Below are 21,364 nucleotides of genomic sequence, written 5' to 3' on the forward strand. Positions count from 1 at the left end.
CAGGTGCCCACTTTGTCCTCATGATCATTCAGATTCTTGGTATTCCATGGAGCTGAGACAAATGAAGCAGGAACTAAGAAAGCTTGAGAGAGTGTGGCAAAGATCTCATGATGAGGCTATGAGAGCATCCTACAGGTTCTTAGTTCAGACCTATGAGATGGCCATAAAGGCCACGAAGAAGGAGTTCTATGCAGCCTCCATTGCATCTGCAAAATTGCGCCCAGCCCAATTATTTAGATTAATTTGATCTTTGACCTCTTTGCCCCAGGGCATTCCAAATGCTAGAGAATTGGCTATTGGCTGTGAGGCTTTTGTGAATCAATGTGTAGATAAAATTTCAGTCCCAGCCAAGATTAATATAATATGTGAACTGAAGGCCCCCTGTCTGTCTTTGGTTCTGACTTTGGACCACCTCAGCCCGGTCTCTCAAGAGGAGGTTGACAAGATCCTGGTGGCTGTGAAACCGACCACTTGCCCTCTTGATCCCTACCCATCATGGCTGATTAAAGCCAGAGGTGAGGAAATTGGGATTCCCCTGTGTGAGATTGTTAACACACCCCTGTCATTAGGGGTGTTCCCAGGGGCCTTAATGGAGTCAGTGGTCCGCCCTCTCCTAAAAAAAACCGTATCTGGATCCTACGGTTCTTAGTAACTACCACCCAGTATCAAATTTACTATTCCTGCGTAAAGTAGTGAAGAAGGTGGTGGCAACACAGCCCCAATTTTATCCACCTCAGCTCCAAGGAATACAAAGGAGCCAAGTTGGTACAGGGGCAAAAAGTATGCAGAGGAGTGACCACATCAATGGAAACTGTTTACAGTGATCTAGTAGGTCCTCTATCACTCTCAAATGGACAAAATAAATACTTTGTAACCTTTACAGAAAGCAAGTCAAAATACAGCCCTCAACAGAACGGGTGTTCAGAGACACTTAATCATGTTTTGCAGGAAATGACCAGGGCTATGTTAATGTATTTTGGACTGCCTAAAGGTCTATGGGCTGAAGCTGTGAATACAGCAATACCTGCACAATAGAATACCTTCAAAATCAACAGGTTTCATTCCATTTCAAACTTGGTTTGGCAAGAGGCCTGGACTATTGAGAAAGCTATAGAGAAAGACTGAGCATGGGTTCTGTAAAGGAAGCTCTTGCCTCACTAACCTGCTAGAGTTCTTTGAGGAGGTGAACAAACATGTGGACAAAGGGGACCCAATAGATATTGTTTACCTTGACTTCCAGAAAGCTTTTGATTAAGTTCCTCGTCAAAGGCTTCTTCGTAAGCTCGAGAGTCTTGGAGTAAAAGGACAAGTCCTCTTGTGGATCAAAAACTGGCTAATTAATAGGAAATAGAGAGTGAATATAAATAGGCAATCTTCGCAGTGGAAGATGGTAAGCAGTGGGGTGCTGCAGGGCTCAGTACTGGGTCCCTTGCTCTTTAACTTGTTCATTAATGGTTTGGAGTTTGGAGTAAACAGTGAAGTGGCTAAGTTTGCAGATGACACTAAATTGTTTAGGGTGGTGAGAACCAGAGAGGATTGTGAGGAACTCCAAAGGGATCTGTTGAGGTTGGGAGAGTGGGCATCAACATGACAGATGTGTCGGTGCGGGAGTTAGCAGAGTGAGCTTGGTGACCTGCCCGACACAGGGCTCCAGGAAAGAAATCAGCCAGACACCTGCAACTAGTGCCAAAATAGTGTATTTACAGATATATACAATAAGTGCTCACTAGTGCAGTCCAATATCTTACTCCAACAGACAAAATGCTCCGCCTACACACCAACTCTCAGAGAGAGACCTGTGTGGTCCACACACAGTCTTCTTATAGTCCTACTAGCCAATCCTGGCTGTGCACTGTCATGCTGACTCAGCAGGTTTCTTCTCTTGGCTTCTGCCGGCTCAAACCGGCCTGCTGATAAGGTCATTGTGACCTAGCATGCCTGCTAGATCACCAGCTGTCAAAACATAGCTGTCAGACTGGGTTTACATAGATTCATTACACCAACAAGATGAGGCTAATGTGGCCAAGTGCAAAGTAATGCACATTGGGGCCAAAAATCCCAGCTACAAATACAAGTTGATGGGGTGTGAACTGGCAGAGACTGACCAAGAGAGAGATCTTGGGGTCGTGGTAGATAACTCACTGCAAATATCGCAAAGTGTGCCATTGCAATAGGAAAAGGTCAACGCCATGCTAGGAATTATTAGGAAGGGAATTGAAAACAAATCAGCCGGTATCATAATGCCCCTGTATAAGTCAATGGTGCGGTTTCATTTGGAATACTGTGTACAATTCTGGTCACCGCACCGCAAAAAGGATATTATAGCATTGGAAAAAAGTCCAGAAAAGGGCAACTAGAATGATTAAAGGTCTGGAACACTTTCCCTATGAAGAAAGGTTAAAACGCTTGGGGCTCTTTAGCTTGGAGAAACATCGACTGTGGGGTGACATGATAGAGGTTTACAAGATTATGCATGGGATAAAGATAGTAGAGAAACAAATACTTTTCTCCCTTCCTCACAATACAAGAACTCATGGGCATTCAATGAAATTGCTGAGCAGTCGGGTTAGAATGGAGGTGGTGGCGGCTACAAGCATAGCAGCTTCAAGAGGAGACTGGATAAAAATATGGAGCAGAGGTCCATCAGTGGCTATTAGCCACAGTGTATTGTTGAAACTGTCTGGGGCAGTAATGCTTTGTATTCTTGGTGCTTGGGAGGGGTGGGCAAAGTGGAAGGGCTTCTAGCCCAAATTGAGAACCTCCTGATGGCACTTTGGGTTTGTTTGTTTGTTTTCTTTTTTGGCCACTGTGTGACACAGAGTGTTGGACTGGATGGGCCATTGGACTGATCCAACATGGCTTGTCTTATGTTCTATTAAAGGAATCTCATCTATCCCTTTAGAAGTCTAAGACATGTCTCATCCTAGCATCTGCCTCCTCTCCCTTACATCTCCAAATACCCATTTCTGCTTAAATGCCAGGCAAGGAAGTCCTTTTCAGACAATGGACATCAGTCAGTCCCTCCACTTGGTTTCTGCTAATTCTGGTTATCTGTCCCACTACTCTCTTTTCCTGTTCTTTAACAGTATTTGTGCATATCTCACTCTCATTAGAGCTGGAATTTTATCCTCCCTGAGTTTTATTAAAGTTTATTATTCTTGGAAGAGACCTGCTCAAAAGTGGAATTCTAACTCAAGAAGAAGGTATGTCTCTATTATTAATCTGCCATAATTCAGAGTAGTACACAAACAAAGAAAAAGATATTGGATTTATATCCTGCACTCTGAATCTCAGAGTCTCAGAGCAGTCGCAATCTCTTTTTACCTTTCCCCCGCACAACAGACACCCTGTGAGGTAAGTGGGGCTGAGAGAGCTTTTACAGCAGCTGCCCTTTCAAGGACAACTCCTATGAAAGCTATAGCTGGCCCAAGGCCATTCCAACAGGTGCTTGTGGAGGAGTGGGGAATCAAACCCGGTTCTCCCGGATAAGAGGCCCGCTTAACCACTACACCAAACTGGCTCTCAAGAACAAGAAATATATGCATAGTCAATAACTGTAGGCTGGATGATTGTATGTAATATTTTTGGTGAAAGAATAACTAGAAATTGAATTTCCTAAATATTTTTGTTGTTTTATGTTAATGTAGTACAAATGCAGGATTCATTTGAAATGTGGTATCGGAGGAAAGCTTTATGTATTCTGTGGACTGTCAGAAGGGCACGTAAGAAGGCTTTAGATCAAATCAAGCCCAAACTCTCCATAGAAGCTAAAATGACCAAACTGATGGTATCATATTTTGGTCACATTATGAGATGAGAGACTCACTGGAAAAAGACAATAATGTTAGGAAAAGTTGATGGTAGGAGGGAAAGAGTGAAATGCCATATGAAATGAATTGACTCAGTCAACGAAGCCACAATCCTCAATTTGCAAGAACTGAGCAAGGCTGTTGTATGTTTAGGAGGTTATTAATTCATAGAGTCACTTTAAGTTTGAAGTGACTTGATGGTACTTAATACAAACAGTACAAGCAAAAAAGTTATATGAAATTCCAAGATAATAACTAGGAACTGTGGACACAACCTTTAAAATCAGTAGGAAGGCCAGGCTAATTTTGGTCTACTCTGAATTCTACCCTGTGTATGCTAAAGCAGACCTCTGTGCTATTAACTGCATTTAGATCAGTTGCTAGGGTCATCTCAGACTGTTTCAGCAGTGCAAGATATAGATCTCTTGGTTTTCCTAAAATACTTGTAAGCCATTTTCACCAATTCAGTGCTTATTTGATCCATGGTTCTTTTTTACGCATTCTGTTGTCTGAAGAAACTTCAAAATCCAAGTTTGAGAGATCTTCTGAAAATATTATTATTACCAACTGATCATTTTCAGCCATCATGGACCTTCATACGGTTTTACATGCTGAGAAAATGACACTTTATTCAGAGAAAGAATGAAGAGAAGGGAACAACTGAGCAAAGCCTAGATGTAGAGATACATTTTGGTGAGTCCATTCTAATACTGAGCCAGACAAGTAGGTATGAAATCGGGAGAAGGGGGATGAAGGTGGTGGTGGCCAAACATTCTTGCCATTGAATCTTATCCTTGATATTTATACATTATTAATATAATTTTAATTTGCACAAGTCTAGACTAATTTGCCTGGTTCTACAGAAAGTTGCCCAATGCTTCGTTTAGAGCAAAAACACATCATTTTATTCTTATTAAAGAAATGAAGGAAGCTACATTATGTCAGGCATAAAAAAGTAGTAGAGAGCTGTGTTAAGATTGGGCATAAGAAGATCCACTGAGAATTTTTTTTTTTAAATAAGTACTTATCTTTGAAATGGTTGTGAAAGCGGGGATTTGTTGAGTCCAAGTGTGAGACTTAAGTGACCAGCAATGTCTTCCACCTTATATTGAAAATATAATTTATCAGGGCTTTTTTTGTAGCAGGAACTACTTTGCATATTAGGCCACACTCTCCTGATTTAGCCAATCCTCCTGTAGCTTACAGTAGGCCCTGTAAGCTCTTGGAGGATTGGCTCCATCAGGGGTGTGTGGCCTAATATGCAAAGAAGTTCCTGCTACAACCCCCCCCCCCCTTTAAGTTATGCTTCTGATCATATGGATGTACAGAAACACTCTGAAAATATCACTAGTGGTCACCTCTCTTCAAATTCTAGCTTTCTCCAATTTCATGTTCAGGAAACTCTCATTGGCAACTTTACATTATTACAACTCATTACCTTGTATGTGAAATCTGTGTGCATTTACTATTAACTAAACAAACGTTTAATGTTCAAACTACATTTTCAGCAATTCAAATAATACAAATAGATTGGGGCTTCTTAAAAAATGAAAGATACCTTCGCTATTCAACGAATACACACATTTCTATCTTTGTGGCTTTTACAGAAGCTCAAAGGAGTATAAATCTGGTTATATAGGGAAATGCAAAACCTGATGAGATATGTAAATGTACTGAAAATGAAACAAATGAATCTAAGATTTACAAATGAAAAAAATCCCATTGATAGCAAAAGAGCAAGCAAGGAAAATAAACCTTTGAGGCATATAGCAGAAATTCAAGCTACGTTTGCCATTGACTTCCTCTTATGATAATTTCTCTGTCCATTTAATATTGCATTAACATTTGGGATGCTGGGTTATGAATCATTTGCCCACTGGAGTGTACCAGTGAGACATGTACTTTTGTTCCAGCTGGTTAAGATGACCTCTCTGATTCTGTTGGAGATGATAAAATATTTCATATACAATTAAATTTGGGGGTGAACTGACACATTTACATTTTGCTTGTGTGTGGGGGAACTATCTACTAGATTAGGGGTGTCAAACTCTTTTGTTCTGAGGACCAGATCTGACATAAATGGGACTTTGTCGGGCCGGGCCATGTGTGTCATAAAACATAAGCTTGGCTTGGAGAAGTGATTTAAAGGGAGAAATGCCTTCTCAAAGCTGACCAATGGTGCAGTGGGTGCTTCAAGAGCCACATAATATGTGTGAAAGAGCCACTTGTAGCTTCCAAGCCACAGTTTGGCCACCCCTGCTTTAGACGATTGACTGTATGGCATTGTAACCCACTGAGATCCTTGTCCTCCCCAAGCTTCATCTCCAGATATCTAGGAGTTTCCCAACCTGGAGCTAGCAAACATAACCACCATCCCCCAATGGTGACCAGAGGGTACATAGTCAACCCTACTGCATAAAATGGAGAGATGGGCAAACAGTGGAATTTGGCAATCCACTTTTTAAGAATAAAGCATCAAGAAAAAGCGCAAAAAAGAATAAAACAAAATGCATTCAATAAACACACATACAAGAGCTATCTAAGAGAAACACAGAAAGAAGATGTTGAAGAAGATATTGGATTTATATCCCGCCCTAGACTCTGAATCTCAGAGTCTCAGAGCAGTCCCAATATCGTTTTACCTCCCCCCCCACACAACAGACACCCTCTGAAGTAGGTGGGGCTGAGAGAGCTCTTACATCAGCTGCCCCTTCAAGGACAACTCCTATGAGAGCTATGGCTGACCCAAGGCCATTCCAGTTGCTGCAAGTGGAGGAGTGGGGAATCAAACCCAGTTCTTCCAGATAAGAGTCCACACACTTAACCACTACATCAAACTACTACTCCAAAGAGGGGAGAGTGATCTTAGGGTAGGGTGATAACTACCAGTTTCAAAGAAAAAGGTCAGTGGAAGCAGCAAAAAGACCAGTGGAAGCAGCAAAATGACCAGACGGGAAAAGATCCTAGTGAAGTAGGGGTATACGTGGAGGATCTAAGGCACACACATTGCTGAGAAGCACAGTACTTCTGCTATAGAGCAAAATCATCTCAAAATGATGTATTTGTTGGAAAAGTAATAATTAACTGGGCTTTTCTGTGGTGGACAATGATGTGTGAGAGGTTTGGTGACCTTATAAGTACCTGGCAGGAATGGCTAATGGTTTAAATTGATAGAATTAATTATTGCTAAATTACCACTAAAGTGGGTGCAGGTTCGAATTGATGGGATTAGTCCAAGGGTGAGTCATCCATTTTGTTTCATTTTGGCCAGGCAGTGTCTTGTACTTATATTTTTGGGGAGTGATGTATTAAGAAGGGTGTTTTTGCCTCTCTAAGCTATAAACTGCCCCTCAGTGAAAGGAGGAGTCTAACTGCTAACAACTGGGATGCCAATGTGGGAAAAAAACATATTTAAACTAGCTTTCATTCCATGATTTGCCATCTAAAACAAAGTCCCTCAGGACATTTATCACCATATGGCACTGGATTGTTTCATGCAAAATAATTGATTGCACATATTGGATACAGTTTGAAGACTGATTCCAGTATAACATTACGTATCCAAAAGATGAAATTAACTTGTCTTTGAACATTAGTATGTTTCCCAAAAGCCATTACAAAAGGTGACAACTGAGTACCTTGAATATGATAAAGCACTGACCTGTAATCCTCAGAGTGGTTCATTATATTTCACATATCTTCCTGCTCAAATGCATGCATCTAGTGGTATAGGAATTGGCATGTATCCAACCATACCCACAAGACAGGCCTTCAGCGCTGCAGCTACCCACCGTAATGGGTGGAATCACCAAACACACCATAGCCTCAGCACCGGACAGATGTTCAACCACTATTCAGTTGTAGAAAATACTCTAAGCCATGAGGGCATGTGCATGCCTCTGAGCTGGCCCAAAGGTGTCATTCTGCTGCTTCAAGCTTTCTTCTCCCAAACCATGTTGCTCACAGGTGTACTGGTGGTCCTGTTGTGATTACAGGCACAGCTAGAGCAGATGGCAACCATCCAGAAGCACCTGGACTTGGAAGTGGCCAAATGTAAATGCTCTTGCATGAGATGGAGCAGCACATAAGCAGCCCCATGGCAGCCATTGCAGGTCATAGGTCTATGGGTCTCTAGAACATAGTAGGTATTTACACCAGCTTTGTGGGACCAGGGGCAGACTCTTAGGCCTCCTTGGGGCACCATAGAGTGATAAGCATTGCAGAGACAGTATCCTGCGAGAGGACACGTTTAAGAGAGGACATCAATGTGACCTGGCCTGTCATTCCCTGAGGTTAGGGCTCCAAGCATTTCTAGGTTGTCCATGTTATACTTATTGTTAAACACTGTTGTTCATATGTTCACATTAAATTTGATTGTTTATTGATGTTTGTGTATTATGTTGACTCAACCATGAGGTGGGTCACACAGTTTGCCTTGCCCCATTTGCTTGGTCTACAGAGGTGTTGAACTCATTTGTTATGAGGGCCGGATCAGACATAAATTAGACTTTGTTGGGCTGAGCATGCCATGTCAGGCCGGGCTATGTATGTACCTATTTAAGATTACATAGCTGAGATATAAACTTTAAAATAACACAAACACAATTAAATATTTTTTTAAACAAAAACAAAAACCTTAAAATAAAACATTCTTGAAACATTAGCACTCGCTGGTCTTAAAGGCGCTTTCTTTGTATTTCTCCCATGAGATCCAAGGAACTGGGCAAAGGAAGCTCTGGCTCTTTCTTTCCTTCCTTCCCCAGGAAACCAGGAGGGGGAGGAGCCTCAACCAATGGAGAAAATATAGGCTTTGCTCTGTAGCGCCTGTGCAGTTGAGCAAGCTTTGCAAAGCAAACTGTAATGCAGAAGGAAGCAAGAGAGAGGGAGAAAGAAGCAGAGAACAGTCAGTTGCTTGGGGGCCTGATAGGAGCCCTCTAGCAGCCTGATTTGGCCCCTGGACTGCATGTTTGACACCCCTGATCTACCAGCTACAGCATCACTTGGTGGACCCAAGGCTGGTCTGGTCTTTCTCCTACCATGGCCAGCTGCTTTGTAGCATGTGGACAGATAGCTGGACAGGCCCCACCTGAAGGGCAATAGGCCAACAGTGCTGGGCCCTTGGGGATATGTGGCTGCATAACCCCATGGCCTTCATTGAAACCGCAGCCTGGCTGTGGCTGGGCATTGGAGAATTGGCTGAGTAGGGCCCCTATTATATAGGGGCTCTAGCTCAGTAGTGGGTGGGACTCAGTCTGGCACCTCTGGTGACTATGTTCAGTGGCAACTCCCAATGGCTCAACACTGTGCCAGCATTTGCCTTGGAAATGTTTGCTGCAGATCTTCAGGTGCGTCCATTGCCCCTGGCTGGGATGGTGGTGTGGAAGGGGACTAGCACAGACTGGGTTACTTTAAATGAACTTGGGTCAGCGCTGGGGCATCCTTGTTGTGTGCACAGGTTTGTGATCCTGCTGTTGGTTGATGGCCTGCTGCCTTAGCTGCTTTGGGTAAGTGTGGTGTGGAAAATATCTAGGGTATGCCCTTGCAGTGTTGCTGGGGGGTCTCCTCTTTTTGATGGGGGAATTTGCAAGAGGTAGACCTAGGTTAGAGCTATTGCAGGGATCTTTTACCAATAATATGAAGGTCCAGTATCAGAAGGAAGACTTCAGAGTTAAAATAGTTTTTTTTTAAAGTTTACTTAGAAAAAATATGTAAAAATACAATCACACATAAAACAATCAGAATACACATACAATCAAGATGCTAGGAAAATAGAGGTGAGAGATAGGGACTTTTAGGGTTGATTATTTATTTATTTATTTATTTATTTATTTATTTATTTATTTATTTATTTATTTAATAGGCTTATATTCCACCTTTTCCCTTAAATGTGCTCAAGGCAGATCACAACATATAAAAATAGCAATAAAAACCTACATATCAAAGTTAAAATACCAATTTAAAATTAACAGTAAAAACAATAAATAAAACGCACCACTGGCAGACAGGGCACAGCATATCAATAACCAGTTGCACTGTAATAAGAATGTGTTATCACAAGGGAGGCCAAATGATGGAGTAATAGGGAGCCCGCTGCCTCAACCATAGGCCCGGCAGAACAGCTCCATCTTGCAGGCCTTACGAAATGGCAGTAATTCAGGTAGGGCCCAGATCTCCACAGGGAGCTGATTCCACAAGGTAGTGGGCAGGGCTAAAAAGGCCCTGGCCCTGGTTGAGGCAAGTCAGATGTCCTTAGGGCCAGGGATGGTCAGGAGGTGTTGCGTAGCCAATCACAATGACCTCTGGGGCGTATATGGGGAAAGGCGGTCCCTTAGGTATGTTGGTCCCAGATCGCGTAAGGTTTTAAATGTCAGTACAAAAACCTTGAAGCGGATCTGGTACTCAATAGGTAGCCAGTGCAGTTGGCGCAACACTGGCCGAATGCTTGCCCGTAAAGGCAATTCAGTTAACAGCTGTGCTGCCGCATTCTGCACTAGCTAGAGTTTCTGGATCAGCCGCAAGGATAAGCCTGCGTAGAGCTTACAGTAATCCAACCTGGAAGTAACGGTTGCTTGGATCACAATAACTAAATCCTGGGGGGATAGGCAGGGCGTCAGTTGCCTGGCCTGTCGAAGATGGTGAAAGGCAGATCGAGCAACTGCTGTGACCTGAGCCTCCATAGTAAGTGAGGCATCCAGTATCACCCCCAGACTCCTCACCTTCTGAACTGGCACAAGAGATGCACCATCCAGGGTTGGGAGTCAGAGGTCCAACTCTAGTCCCCCATGGTTTAGGTACAGGACTTCTGTCTTATGTTTCAAATAATTTTTATTAGTAACATATGGTAGTATGTTCAATTTTTTACATCATTAATTATTTTTAGCTCTATCCCATATATTACTTTCTACCTATCCCTCCCCCCGTTACTAGACCCCCACCGGTGTACTATACTTAAGATATTAGTATTAAAGGTATCCTTAATTGATAAGAACCAAAATTCATATCCTCCTCCCTCTTATAAGTCATTATCAAAAATTGTCCAATGTCCTTTTATTTTCCAGTCTTTTTCTAAACTTTTCCCACTCCGTTTTAAATACTTCTAAATCATAGTCTCTTAAAGTTCTTGTTAACTTGTCCATTTCACTCCATGTCATAACTTTTACAATCCAATCCCATTTCTCTGGTATTTTTTCTTGCTTCCACAACTGCGCATACAGTGTCCTAGCAGCTGCAAGTACCAGATTAAAGTCCTATCTTCTTTTGGAAATTTTTCCATTTGTAATCCCAACAGAAAAGTCTCTGCAACTTTGTTAAATTCGTATTCCAAGATCTTAGAAATCTCTTGTTGAATCATCTGCCAATACATTTTCACCCTTTCACAAGTCCACCACATATGGTAGAAAGAAAGAACCTTCATGTTTTTTACATTTACAACATCTGTCTGGCATTTTATTATTCATCTTTGCCAACTTTTTAGTAGTCATATACCATCTATACATCATCTTAAAACAGTTTTCTTTGATACTCTGACATGTTGAGAGTTTCATAGAGTTCTTCCACAAATATCCCCATGTATCCATCTGTATTTCTTTATTTACATTAATTGCCCACAATCATTTGAGATTTCACTACTTCATCTTCCATAGACCATTTTAAAAGTAACTTATAAATTTTCAAAATTAATTTTTCATTATCTCCAAGCAGAACTTTTTCCATTTCCATTTGTTCTCATCCTATTCCTTCAGTTTTAAGATCACTTTCCACCAAACTCTTTATTTGTTGCATTTGAAACCAATCATACTTATAATTCAGCTCCTCAGCAGTTTTCAACTCTATTTTACCGCTTTGTATTTTTAATAATTGATTTTATGACATCCATTTTCCCTCTCCTATCTCAGCTGTTATTTTTATTACTTCTGCAGGCACTATCCATAGTGTTTTTCTCTCATCACCATATTTCTTATACTTCATCCAGATATTTAGCAAATTACTTCTTATGTAATGGTGAGAGAAAAAAACATCCATCTTTTTCTTCCCATAGTACATATCAGCGTGCCAGCCAAATTTATTTCCATGACCTTCCAACGTTAAAAGTTTTTTATTCGATAACATCATCCAGTCTTTTATCCACACCAAACAAACTGCTTCATGATATAGTCTTAAATCTGGTAATTGAAATCCTCCTCTTTCTTTACCGTCTGTTAAAACTTTCATTTTAATCCTTGGTTTCTTTCCAGCCCATATAAATTCTGAAATCTTTCTTTGCCATTTATTAAATTGTTTGCTGTCTTTCACAATCGGGATAGTTTGGAATAAATACAGTATTCTCGGCAAAATAGTCATCTTCATTGCAGCAATTCTCCCAAGCAATGACAAATTAGGCTTGTTCCATTTTATCATATCTTCATCCATTTTACGCCATAACTTTTCATAATTATTTTTAAACAAATAAGTGTTCTTCATTGTTATTTCCACACCCAAATATTTTACTTTAGAAGTAACTTCACATCCCGTTAGCCTCTGCAGTTCCTTTTGTTTATTTACTTGCATATTTTTACATAAAAGTTTTGATTTTTCCTTATTAACATACAGTCCCCCCAATTCTCCAAAATTTTGTATTTTAGCTAACAACGAAGGTGTTACTTGTATAGGATTTTCATTTATAAACATTATATCATCTGCAAATGCTCTATATTTATAGGTAAACCTTTAATTCTCATTCCTTCTATTTCTTCATCATCTTGTATTTGCATCAATAAGGTTTCAATAGTCATTATAAACAATGGCGAAAGCGGACAACCTTGTCTTGTACCTTTGCTAATTTTCATTTCATCTGTGAGATCTTCATTTATAACCTTGCATGTTGTTCAGTATATATTGCCTTTATCATTCTTATAAAATTTTCCCCCAACTTTATTTTTTCCATTACTGCAAACATAAAGTCCCACTTCAGATTATCAAATGCTTTCTCTGCATCCACAAAAAATAGTGCAACTTGCTTCTCTGGATGTCTTTCATAATATTCTAATTATTTACAACAGTTCTTTTTCCCCCCAGAAAAATAAGTTGTTTTATTATATTATACATACAACATATAACATAGCCAAACATACATACTCAGAGAATTCAACATACCCACCACCATTTACAAAGGAACGTATAGTTAACTTTCTAACACTTATATCTTATTCTATCTATTCAAATCTTAAATGTTCCACCCATTCGTAAACCGATTTCCAAGTATCATTACATTCCGTAATATTACTATCTCTCAACCTCGTGATTAAGAGATCCATTTCTACAGTCTCCATTAATTTAACTATAAACTCATTCCTATTTGGAATATTGTAGGTCTTCCAATATCTGGCGTACAGAATTCTGGCAATAGTTAGTATATGGAGCAGAACTTTTTTTTCTGATTTGGACACATCAATTTTACAGACATTTAATAAGTAAAGTTCGGGTAGATGGGGGATTTGTTTTTTAAATATCTTTTGAATCCATATGGACACCTGAATCCAGTATTTCTTTGCCCTATCACAGAGCCACCATATGTGGAAGAGAGAACCTTTTGTTTTGTTACACTTCCAACATTTATTTGAAACCTCTGGATATGCTCTGGACAGTTTATCTGGGGTATAATACCAGCGATAAATCAATTTGTACAAATTTTCTTTAAATAAAGCAGATTTCGTCAATTTCAAATTTTCTTTCCAAATCTTTTCCCATTCGGTAATTTCAATACTGCATCCGAAATCTTTCATCCATCTCACCCAAGCTTCTTTTACCACTTCATCCTGCATTTTATATTCTAGTAACCAGTTATAAATTCTAGAGACTAATTTCCGATCTGACTCAAAAATAATTGCATCAAATTCGTTTACTCTGTTCGAGAAGCCTTTTTCTTTATCGGATTTATACCTGGATTTTATTTGTACCTTTAACCACCAGTCTAATTTAGAATATTCCTCAATTTTTAATTCTCCTTTCGAGTCTAATAAACATTCATATGTATAGCTTTCCTCCCAAAAGTAAAGATTTGGGTGTAAAGCCGCTTCCACCGGCGAGAGCCATTTAGGTGTATATCTATATATCAACATTTTTATTTCCCACCAAGCTTTAAAAAGCGCTCTTCTTATTTCATGTCTGAGAAATTTGCTATCCTTTGCTGGAGGGCTATACCAAATGTAAGAGTGCCATCCTCTTGTCAAGTCAGCACCTTCCAAAATTAACACTTTTTTATTTTTTAATAGTAGCCAATCTCTCACCCAAGTCAAGGCACATGCTTTGTAATACATCTGCCAGTTCAGAAGCGCAAATCCTCCTCTTTGCTTAGAATCTTGCATAACCTTTAATTTGATCCTTGGTTTTTTATTCTGCCAAATGAATTTTGTCACTAATTTGTTAAGTTGTTGGAAAAAGCTCTGGGGAATTGAGATTGGAATCATTTGAAACAGAAATAATACCCTAGGTAGGATGTTCATTTTTACCAAGGCGACTCTTCCTAATAACGAGATTTGCATATCGCACCACCTTTCTAAATCAGCTCTTATATCTTTTAATATTTTTTCATAGTTATCTCTTAATAAAGTTTTCAAATCCGCAGTTAGGTGAATGCCAAGATATCTAACTGTCTTCTCGTAGGAAAATCCCGATTTTGTTGCCAATTCTGCAATCTGATCTTTTGTCATATTTTTAGTAATAAATTTAGTTTTCTGATAATTTACTTTAAACCCCGCAACTTCCCTGTATTGTTCTAATCTTCTTTTAAAATTTTCAATCGAATTGTTAGGATCTTCAAGGGTAAGCAAAACATCATCTGCGAACGCTTGTGTTTTATAAATTTCTTTTTTCACTTTAACTCCCGTGATCTCCTGTCTTCTCTTATCACATTTAAGAAAGGTTCTAATGATAATACGAAGAGCAAAGGAGAAAGCGGACAGCCTTGCCTCGTGCCTTGTTCTATTGTTATCTGTTTTGAAACGGATCCATTAATATTAATCCTTGCTTTTTGGTTAGTATATATAGTCTTTATTACTTTCACAAATCCATCTCCACATCCAATTGACTTTAAGGTCTTTAAGATAAATTTCCAATTTACATTATCAAATGCTTTTTCAGCATCCAAAGTAAACGCTGCAAATTGTTTTTCTGGATGCTCTTTATAGTATTCCAACACATTCAGTATAATTCTTAAATTTTGTCTCATCACTCTTCCGGGAATGAAGCCTGTCTGATCTTCTTCTATAATATCTGGTATAATTTTTTTCAATCTGTTTGACAAAATAGTCGCATAAATTTTGTAATCTATGTTTAGTAAGGAAATTGGTCTATAATTTCTTATTTCTGTTGAGTCTGATCCTTCTTTATGAATTAATGATATTAATGCTTCCTCCCATGACGCAGGGATCCTTGATTTCTCTGATATTTCATCCAAGACTCTTTTATATGGCTCCATCAATAGTTCTTCAAAACATGTATAGAATTCGATAGGTAGGCCATCTAAACCTGGAGCTTTATTTTTCTTCTGCTTCTTCATTGCCTCAACTATCTCGAGCATAGATATTGAGTTTTCTAATGAGTTTTTCTGCTCTTCTGATATCTGTTTCATTTTACTTTGTTCTAGATATTCTCTTTGCAGATGTTCTGATAATTCTTGTCCTTTATAGAGCCTCTGAAAAAATTTCTTAACGATTTCTTCTATTTGCTCCCTCTGCGTCACTTCCACCTGGTTTTCATCTTTCAGAGATCCAATTATTTTCTTCTCTTTTTGCTTTCTCAATTTATATGCTAGCCATCTGCTAGTCTTATTTGCATTTTTAAAGTAATTTTGCTTGGTCCACTTTAGTTTCTTCTCCAATTCTTCCGCCAAAAGCAAATTAATTTAATGTTGTGTCTTCTGAATCTTCATTTTAATTTCTTCCGTACTTCTTTCCTTCTGCACTTTTTCCTGTTTTTCTAATTTCTCCAATAATTCATTATACTTTCGTAATCTTTCTTTTTTCCTTCTGGCAGAATAACTAATGGCAATACCTCTGAAAAAGGCTTTTAAAGCGTCCCATATTACTTGTATTGGTGAGTCTTCTTTTTGGTTAAGATCGAAAAACATCTTAATCTTTTCTTTTGCCTCTTTTAGGAATTCTTGCTCTTTCAATATTTGGGTATTTAATGTCCAACGTGATCTAGTTACTGTTTTATGTAAAATAATCTGTATTGGGCTGTGATCTGAATAAGTTCCTGGTAAAATGTCTGCTTGGTTCAATAATGTGGCTAAGGGTGTTGACAACCAACACATGTCTATCCTGGACCAGGAGTTATGCACATGCAAAAAATAAGTAAAATCCATCGTTGTAGGGTTTTTTGTTCTCCATGCATCCACCAGACTTAACTCTTCCATCATATTAAAGGAGGATTTTGGTAAGACACCTCTTGTCTTTTTAATCTTTTTCTTCCCCGGTTTCCTATCTTTATGTGCATCGTAAACCGCACTGAAGTCACCTAAAATACAATAGTTTGCAGTCCCAAATTCCAGCAATTTCTTATGCAATGTGTCGAAGAATTTTTCTTGGCCGTTGTTAGGAGCATACATATTCCCTATTATTATTTTTCTGTCGTCAACCTCTATTTCTACCAAAACGATCCTTCCAAATTCCTCACTATAGAGTAATTTCGATTTTATATGCTCCTTAATGTAAATAGCGACCTCTCTGTTTCTCTTCAGGTCTGCGGATAGATACACCTGTCCCAAATTTTTGTTTTGTAGATATTTTGAGTCATCTTTTTTAATATGTGTTTCTTGTATGCAAATAATGTCCGAATGTGTTTTCTTGAGTTGGAGGAAAGTCTTTCTTCTTTTTTTCGGTTCATTAAGTCCATTAATGTTTATCGATGTAATTTTTAAGCCTGATTTACTCATTTTCCTTCGCCTTATTACTATCTAGTATTTTTTTTCCTTGGATACTTGTGATCTAGTCTTTACCCTATCTTCTTTCCTTCTTGGGGCTTCCTCTTCTTCAGTTCTATTCAAGTCCTCTTCTTCTTTATTATCTTCCAATTCAGATTCCTGACTATCCAGTTCAACATATCTGCTCCAAAACTCTTGCACTTTTTCTAATGATGTTAAATTGAACCTTTTACTTTGGTAGGTAAAGAAGACCCCCTCCGGGACTAGCCATTTAAATGGAATAGATTGCTCCATTAGCCAAGCCGTTAGCTTCTTGTATCCTGTTCTCCTGCGCCTCAGACTCCATGGAACATCCTTCAACACTTTTATTTTATGTCCTTTCCATATCAGCTCCTCCTCTCTTGTGACCTTCAAAATTCTCTCACTCGTGGATGCTCTCATAAATTTAATGTGTACTTCTCGAGGTAAATTGAATTTGTTCGTGTACGTGGATGTCACTCTTCTGACCCAGTCTATTTCTAATTCCATTTCCTTTACATCTGTTTGTTCCTCACCTGACGTTAGAATTTCTATGACTTTTTAATAAATGTCTTCCCCTTTTTCTTCTGGTATATTTTGCAGCCTTAAATTATATAATGCTTTGTCCCATTCTATCTTGGTTATTCTATCTTCTAATTGCAGGGCTTGAATTTTAGATTCTCTCAAACTAGAAGCAGCCACTTTCCCTTGTTCTTCCACTACTCCAACTTTTGCAGCTAGTTTGTGTATTTGTTGTGTATTGGCCAGTAGTTGTTGCTGGAAATTTTCTACTTTGTCATTTGTTTTTCTTATTTCTTCTTTCAACTCCATCTTTAATTCATCAAGTGCTTCTTGGTTTTGTTTAAAACCAGCAACCATGATGTTTTGTAATTTTTCTATTGCATCTTGATTTATAGTTGCAGTAACTGATTTCCCTAAACCTGGGAATGTGCCTTGGGCTATCTTTTTAGCTTTAGTCTCCATTTTCTAGTCAGGTTAAACTAACTTATTCCTTCTAAACCTATCTTATTTCTAGCCCTAAACTCTGAATTTAATCTCAGTGTTATTTCCACTATACTCAAAACTTCTCACCACAGTACCCTCAAAATTTCACCTGTTAATGCAATTCAATTTTTACCTCTAAATTCATACTTAATCACACTACAGAAATACTTAACAGTCAAAAAACAGTCAAAAAAGGAAATAGAAGCATATATCTCTAACAATCACCTTTTTACCTCCCTCCCATTACTTAATACACCAGTACCTTTAAATAGTTGTAACCAAATATAATTTGCCCCTTTAAGACTTCACCTGACCCCTCCTTCTTCTTCGCAGCAAGCTCAAGCAAGTATTATACAACCAGAGCCTCCTCCATTTTCTCTTGAAAATAGCCCATCTAAGTCCAGAGTGATGAACTCATTTATTAAACGTCTTATGTCTTAAGGTCCAAACCACGTCTCACGAACAAAATTCCTTCCTGTAGTATTTCCAAACCCCTCTTCAAGAAGGAGACAGCCGCAGCAGAGAAACTGCTGCTAAAAACTGTCTCCTCCTCCTCTTCAGACTCAGTCCTTGCTTTCCTCTTTTGACGTCACAGTCTTGCACTTCCCCCTTCTTTGCCCCCTTTCTTCACTCTTCTTCTTCTTCTCCCTCTCCCTCTCCCTTCTTCCATCTCTCTTCTCACGCTTTATTAAAAGTTTAGCTTTTGTCCATTCAAACTCAGTCAATGAATAACTCCCCCCCTCCTTCCACTTCTTCTTCCCCCAGCCCCCAATCACTTCCATTCAATCCTTCAACGACTTCCATTCAGTCCTTCAACGACTTTCCTGTCCCCTCTTCCTTTTATCTCTGTCTCTCACCACCTCTCGACCGTCTCTTTAGCACATCCAAGCCTTCCGTTTTATTCTCAGTCACTCAGTCTCGCCCAATTATCTCCACACCGCCATGCACCTCGTCTCCTTCCTCTCTGCCATTCTCTCCGCTCTCCCCGTCTGCCGCTCTGCCGCTCCTCCATGCCAACTTCTCCGTCAATCACCAGTAAGTGTTTCCTTTGTTTTTGTTTTTTCTCCGCCACTCTTCTGAATATGGGTAGCTTTTTGAGTGATAGATAGTCGCTTAAATCTTCTTACGTCCCTTAATCCGGCAGCCCAGTTGGTGCTATAAGCACTTGCAGCCTTGGCCCAGAGATAAGCAGAGCTCGGAGAAAGAGGCTTCCGCCGCTCTCCCCGTGTCTCCACTCGCTCTCCTGGCTTTGGGGTGTCTTCTGACACTCCTTTAAGGGGCACCCCCAAATGCGGGCCCCCTCTAAGACCTGCAAACTCGGAGCATCTCCCCTAGCTATGGGAATCCGCTCCGTTCACTGCGCCATCTTCCGGTCTCTCCTATTTACAACAGTTCTAATATTGTCTCTTATTTGCCTTTTGGGAAGAAAACCCGCCTGATCTTCCTTTATAAAATGTATTAAATATTGTTTAAGTTGTTCTGCCAGGATTCTTGTGTATATCTTATAATCATCATTTAATAATGAAATTGGTCTATAATTCTTTACATTTGTGACATCTGTATCTTCCTTTGGAATCAATGGAATTACAGCTTCTTTCCATGTATTTGGTATTTTCCTGTTAGATCTTATCGCACTCATCAGTTTCGGTGCTAATTCTTCTTTAAGCATTTAAAAAAAAATTGCTGTATAACCTTCTGGTCCAGGAGCCTTTTCAGATTTCATTACATTAATCGCTGCTTCAATTTCTACTTTTTCAATTGGATCATTCAAATTTTTTTCCATATATTCAGTTAAGGGTGCTATTTTGATCTTTTGCAAATACGTTTCAATCCTTTCTTTCTTTACTTTAACACCCCTAAAATAAATTAGCACAATACTTAAAAAATTCTCTCTTTATTCCTTGTTGGTCCACCATCTCTTTTCCATCAATCACAATTTTGTTAATAATTTTACTTTCTCTCTTTTTCTTCAGTTGCCAAGCCAAGTACTTTCCAAGTTTGTTTGCTCCCTCAAAAGATTTCTGTTGTGATTTTTTTCAAATTCCATTCCATTTCCTTATTTAACAAATGTCTTATTTGTGTTTGCAATATTGTAATCTCCCTTATAATTTTCTTTTTTCCTGGCCTTTTTCTTAATTCACCTTCTTTTTTCTTAATTTCATTTTGAATGTCCAAGATCTGCTTATCTTTTGCTCTCTTATCTCTATTATTCAATGTTATTAATATTCCTCTCATTACTGCCTTATAGGCATCCTATTCCATCTGAAATTCTATATCTTCTCTATCATTGACTTGGAAATAAGCTTTAGTTTAATTTTCTAAAGATGTCACTATTTCTTTATTTTGTAGTAAATCTTCATTTAACCGCCATCTTCTCAACTTTTTAGACAATTTTGTAATCCGCATTATTGGGTTATGGTCAGCTCCTATTTTGGGTAAAATCTCTATCTTCTTTGTTATAAGTCCCAAATCTTTGGTACCCCACAACATTTATTTATTTATTTATTTATTTATTTATTTATTTATTTATTCCGGGATTTATATCCCGCCCTTCCCACGAGTGGCTCAGGGCGGCTTACAACAGACAATAAAACAATAAAATCAGAATAAGATAGTTACATTTAAATCAAACATTTAAAAACCTAAAAACCTTAAAAACCTTAAAACATGTCAATTCTAGAAAAACAATTATGTCTGGCTGAAAAAATGGTATAGTTCCATACTTCAGGATTGAACTTCCTCCACATATCCTCCAAATTCTCTTGTTTAACCAGCTCAAAAAAAGACTTTGGCAATTTCCCTTCTTTGTCAATTTTTTTTCTTCCCAGATCTATCTATTGTGTTCTGAATTGTTCCATTAAAGTCCCCCATCATAAGTCACTTCATCAAGATGTTGCATAATATTTTTAAAGAAAATGTCCTTTGCACCATTTGGAGCATAAAGTCCCAACAACAAAGTTTTTTTAGCATTCGATAAAATTTCCACTGCTATGTACCTTCCATCTTTACCTTTAAAAACCAATTTTGGGTCTAATTCTTTTTTAATATAAAAAATTACTCCTCTCTTCTTCTGTTCAGCCAATGTATAAAATTCTTGTCCCAATTGCTTATTCCATAAAAATTTATAATCCTTTTGTCTAATATGCACTTATTGTAAACAAACTATATTACATGTTTTTTTAATCCAATGAAATGTTGCTCTTCTTTTTTGTGGTGAGTTTAGTCCATTTACATTCCAAGATATTAATTTGTAATCCATCATGGTGCAAATTCTTTATTTTCTCTGTAAAATCTACGCAGTTCCTGTGTGTTTGTAATTATAATCCTTTTTCCTTGAAGTTCAAAGCTCAAACCTTCAGGTATTATCCATCTGTATCTCATTCCATTGTCACATAATTTTTCTGTCAGTTTTTTATATGCATTCCTGTCAGTTAACACTTGTCTTGGCAGCTCTTTCATAATTCTTATCCTACTACCTCCCACTATCAATGTCTTTTCAAAATTTTTGTTCATGATTTTTCCCACCATTTCTTTTGTCATAAATCTTATGACCACATCTCTTGGCAGATTGTTCTTTTTTGCATAGAGTGAATTCACTCTGTACATATAGTCATACATATTTCTATTCCCT

Source organism: Heteronotia binoei, chromosome 4, assembly GCF_032191835.1.
Source record: "Heteronotia binoei isolate CCM8104 ecotype False Entrance Well chromosome 4, APGP_CSIRO_Hbin_v1, whole genome shotgun sequence".
Classification (NCBI taxonomy): domain Eukaryota; kingdom Metazoa; phylum Chordata; class Lepidosauria; order Squamata; family Gekkonidae; genus Heteronotia; species Heteronotia binoei.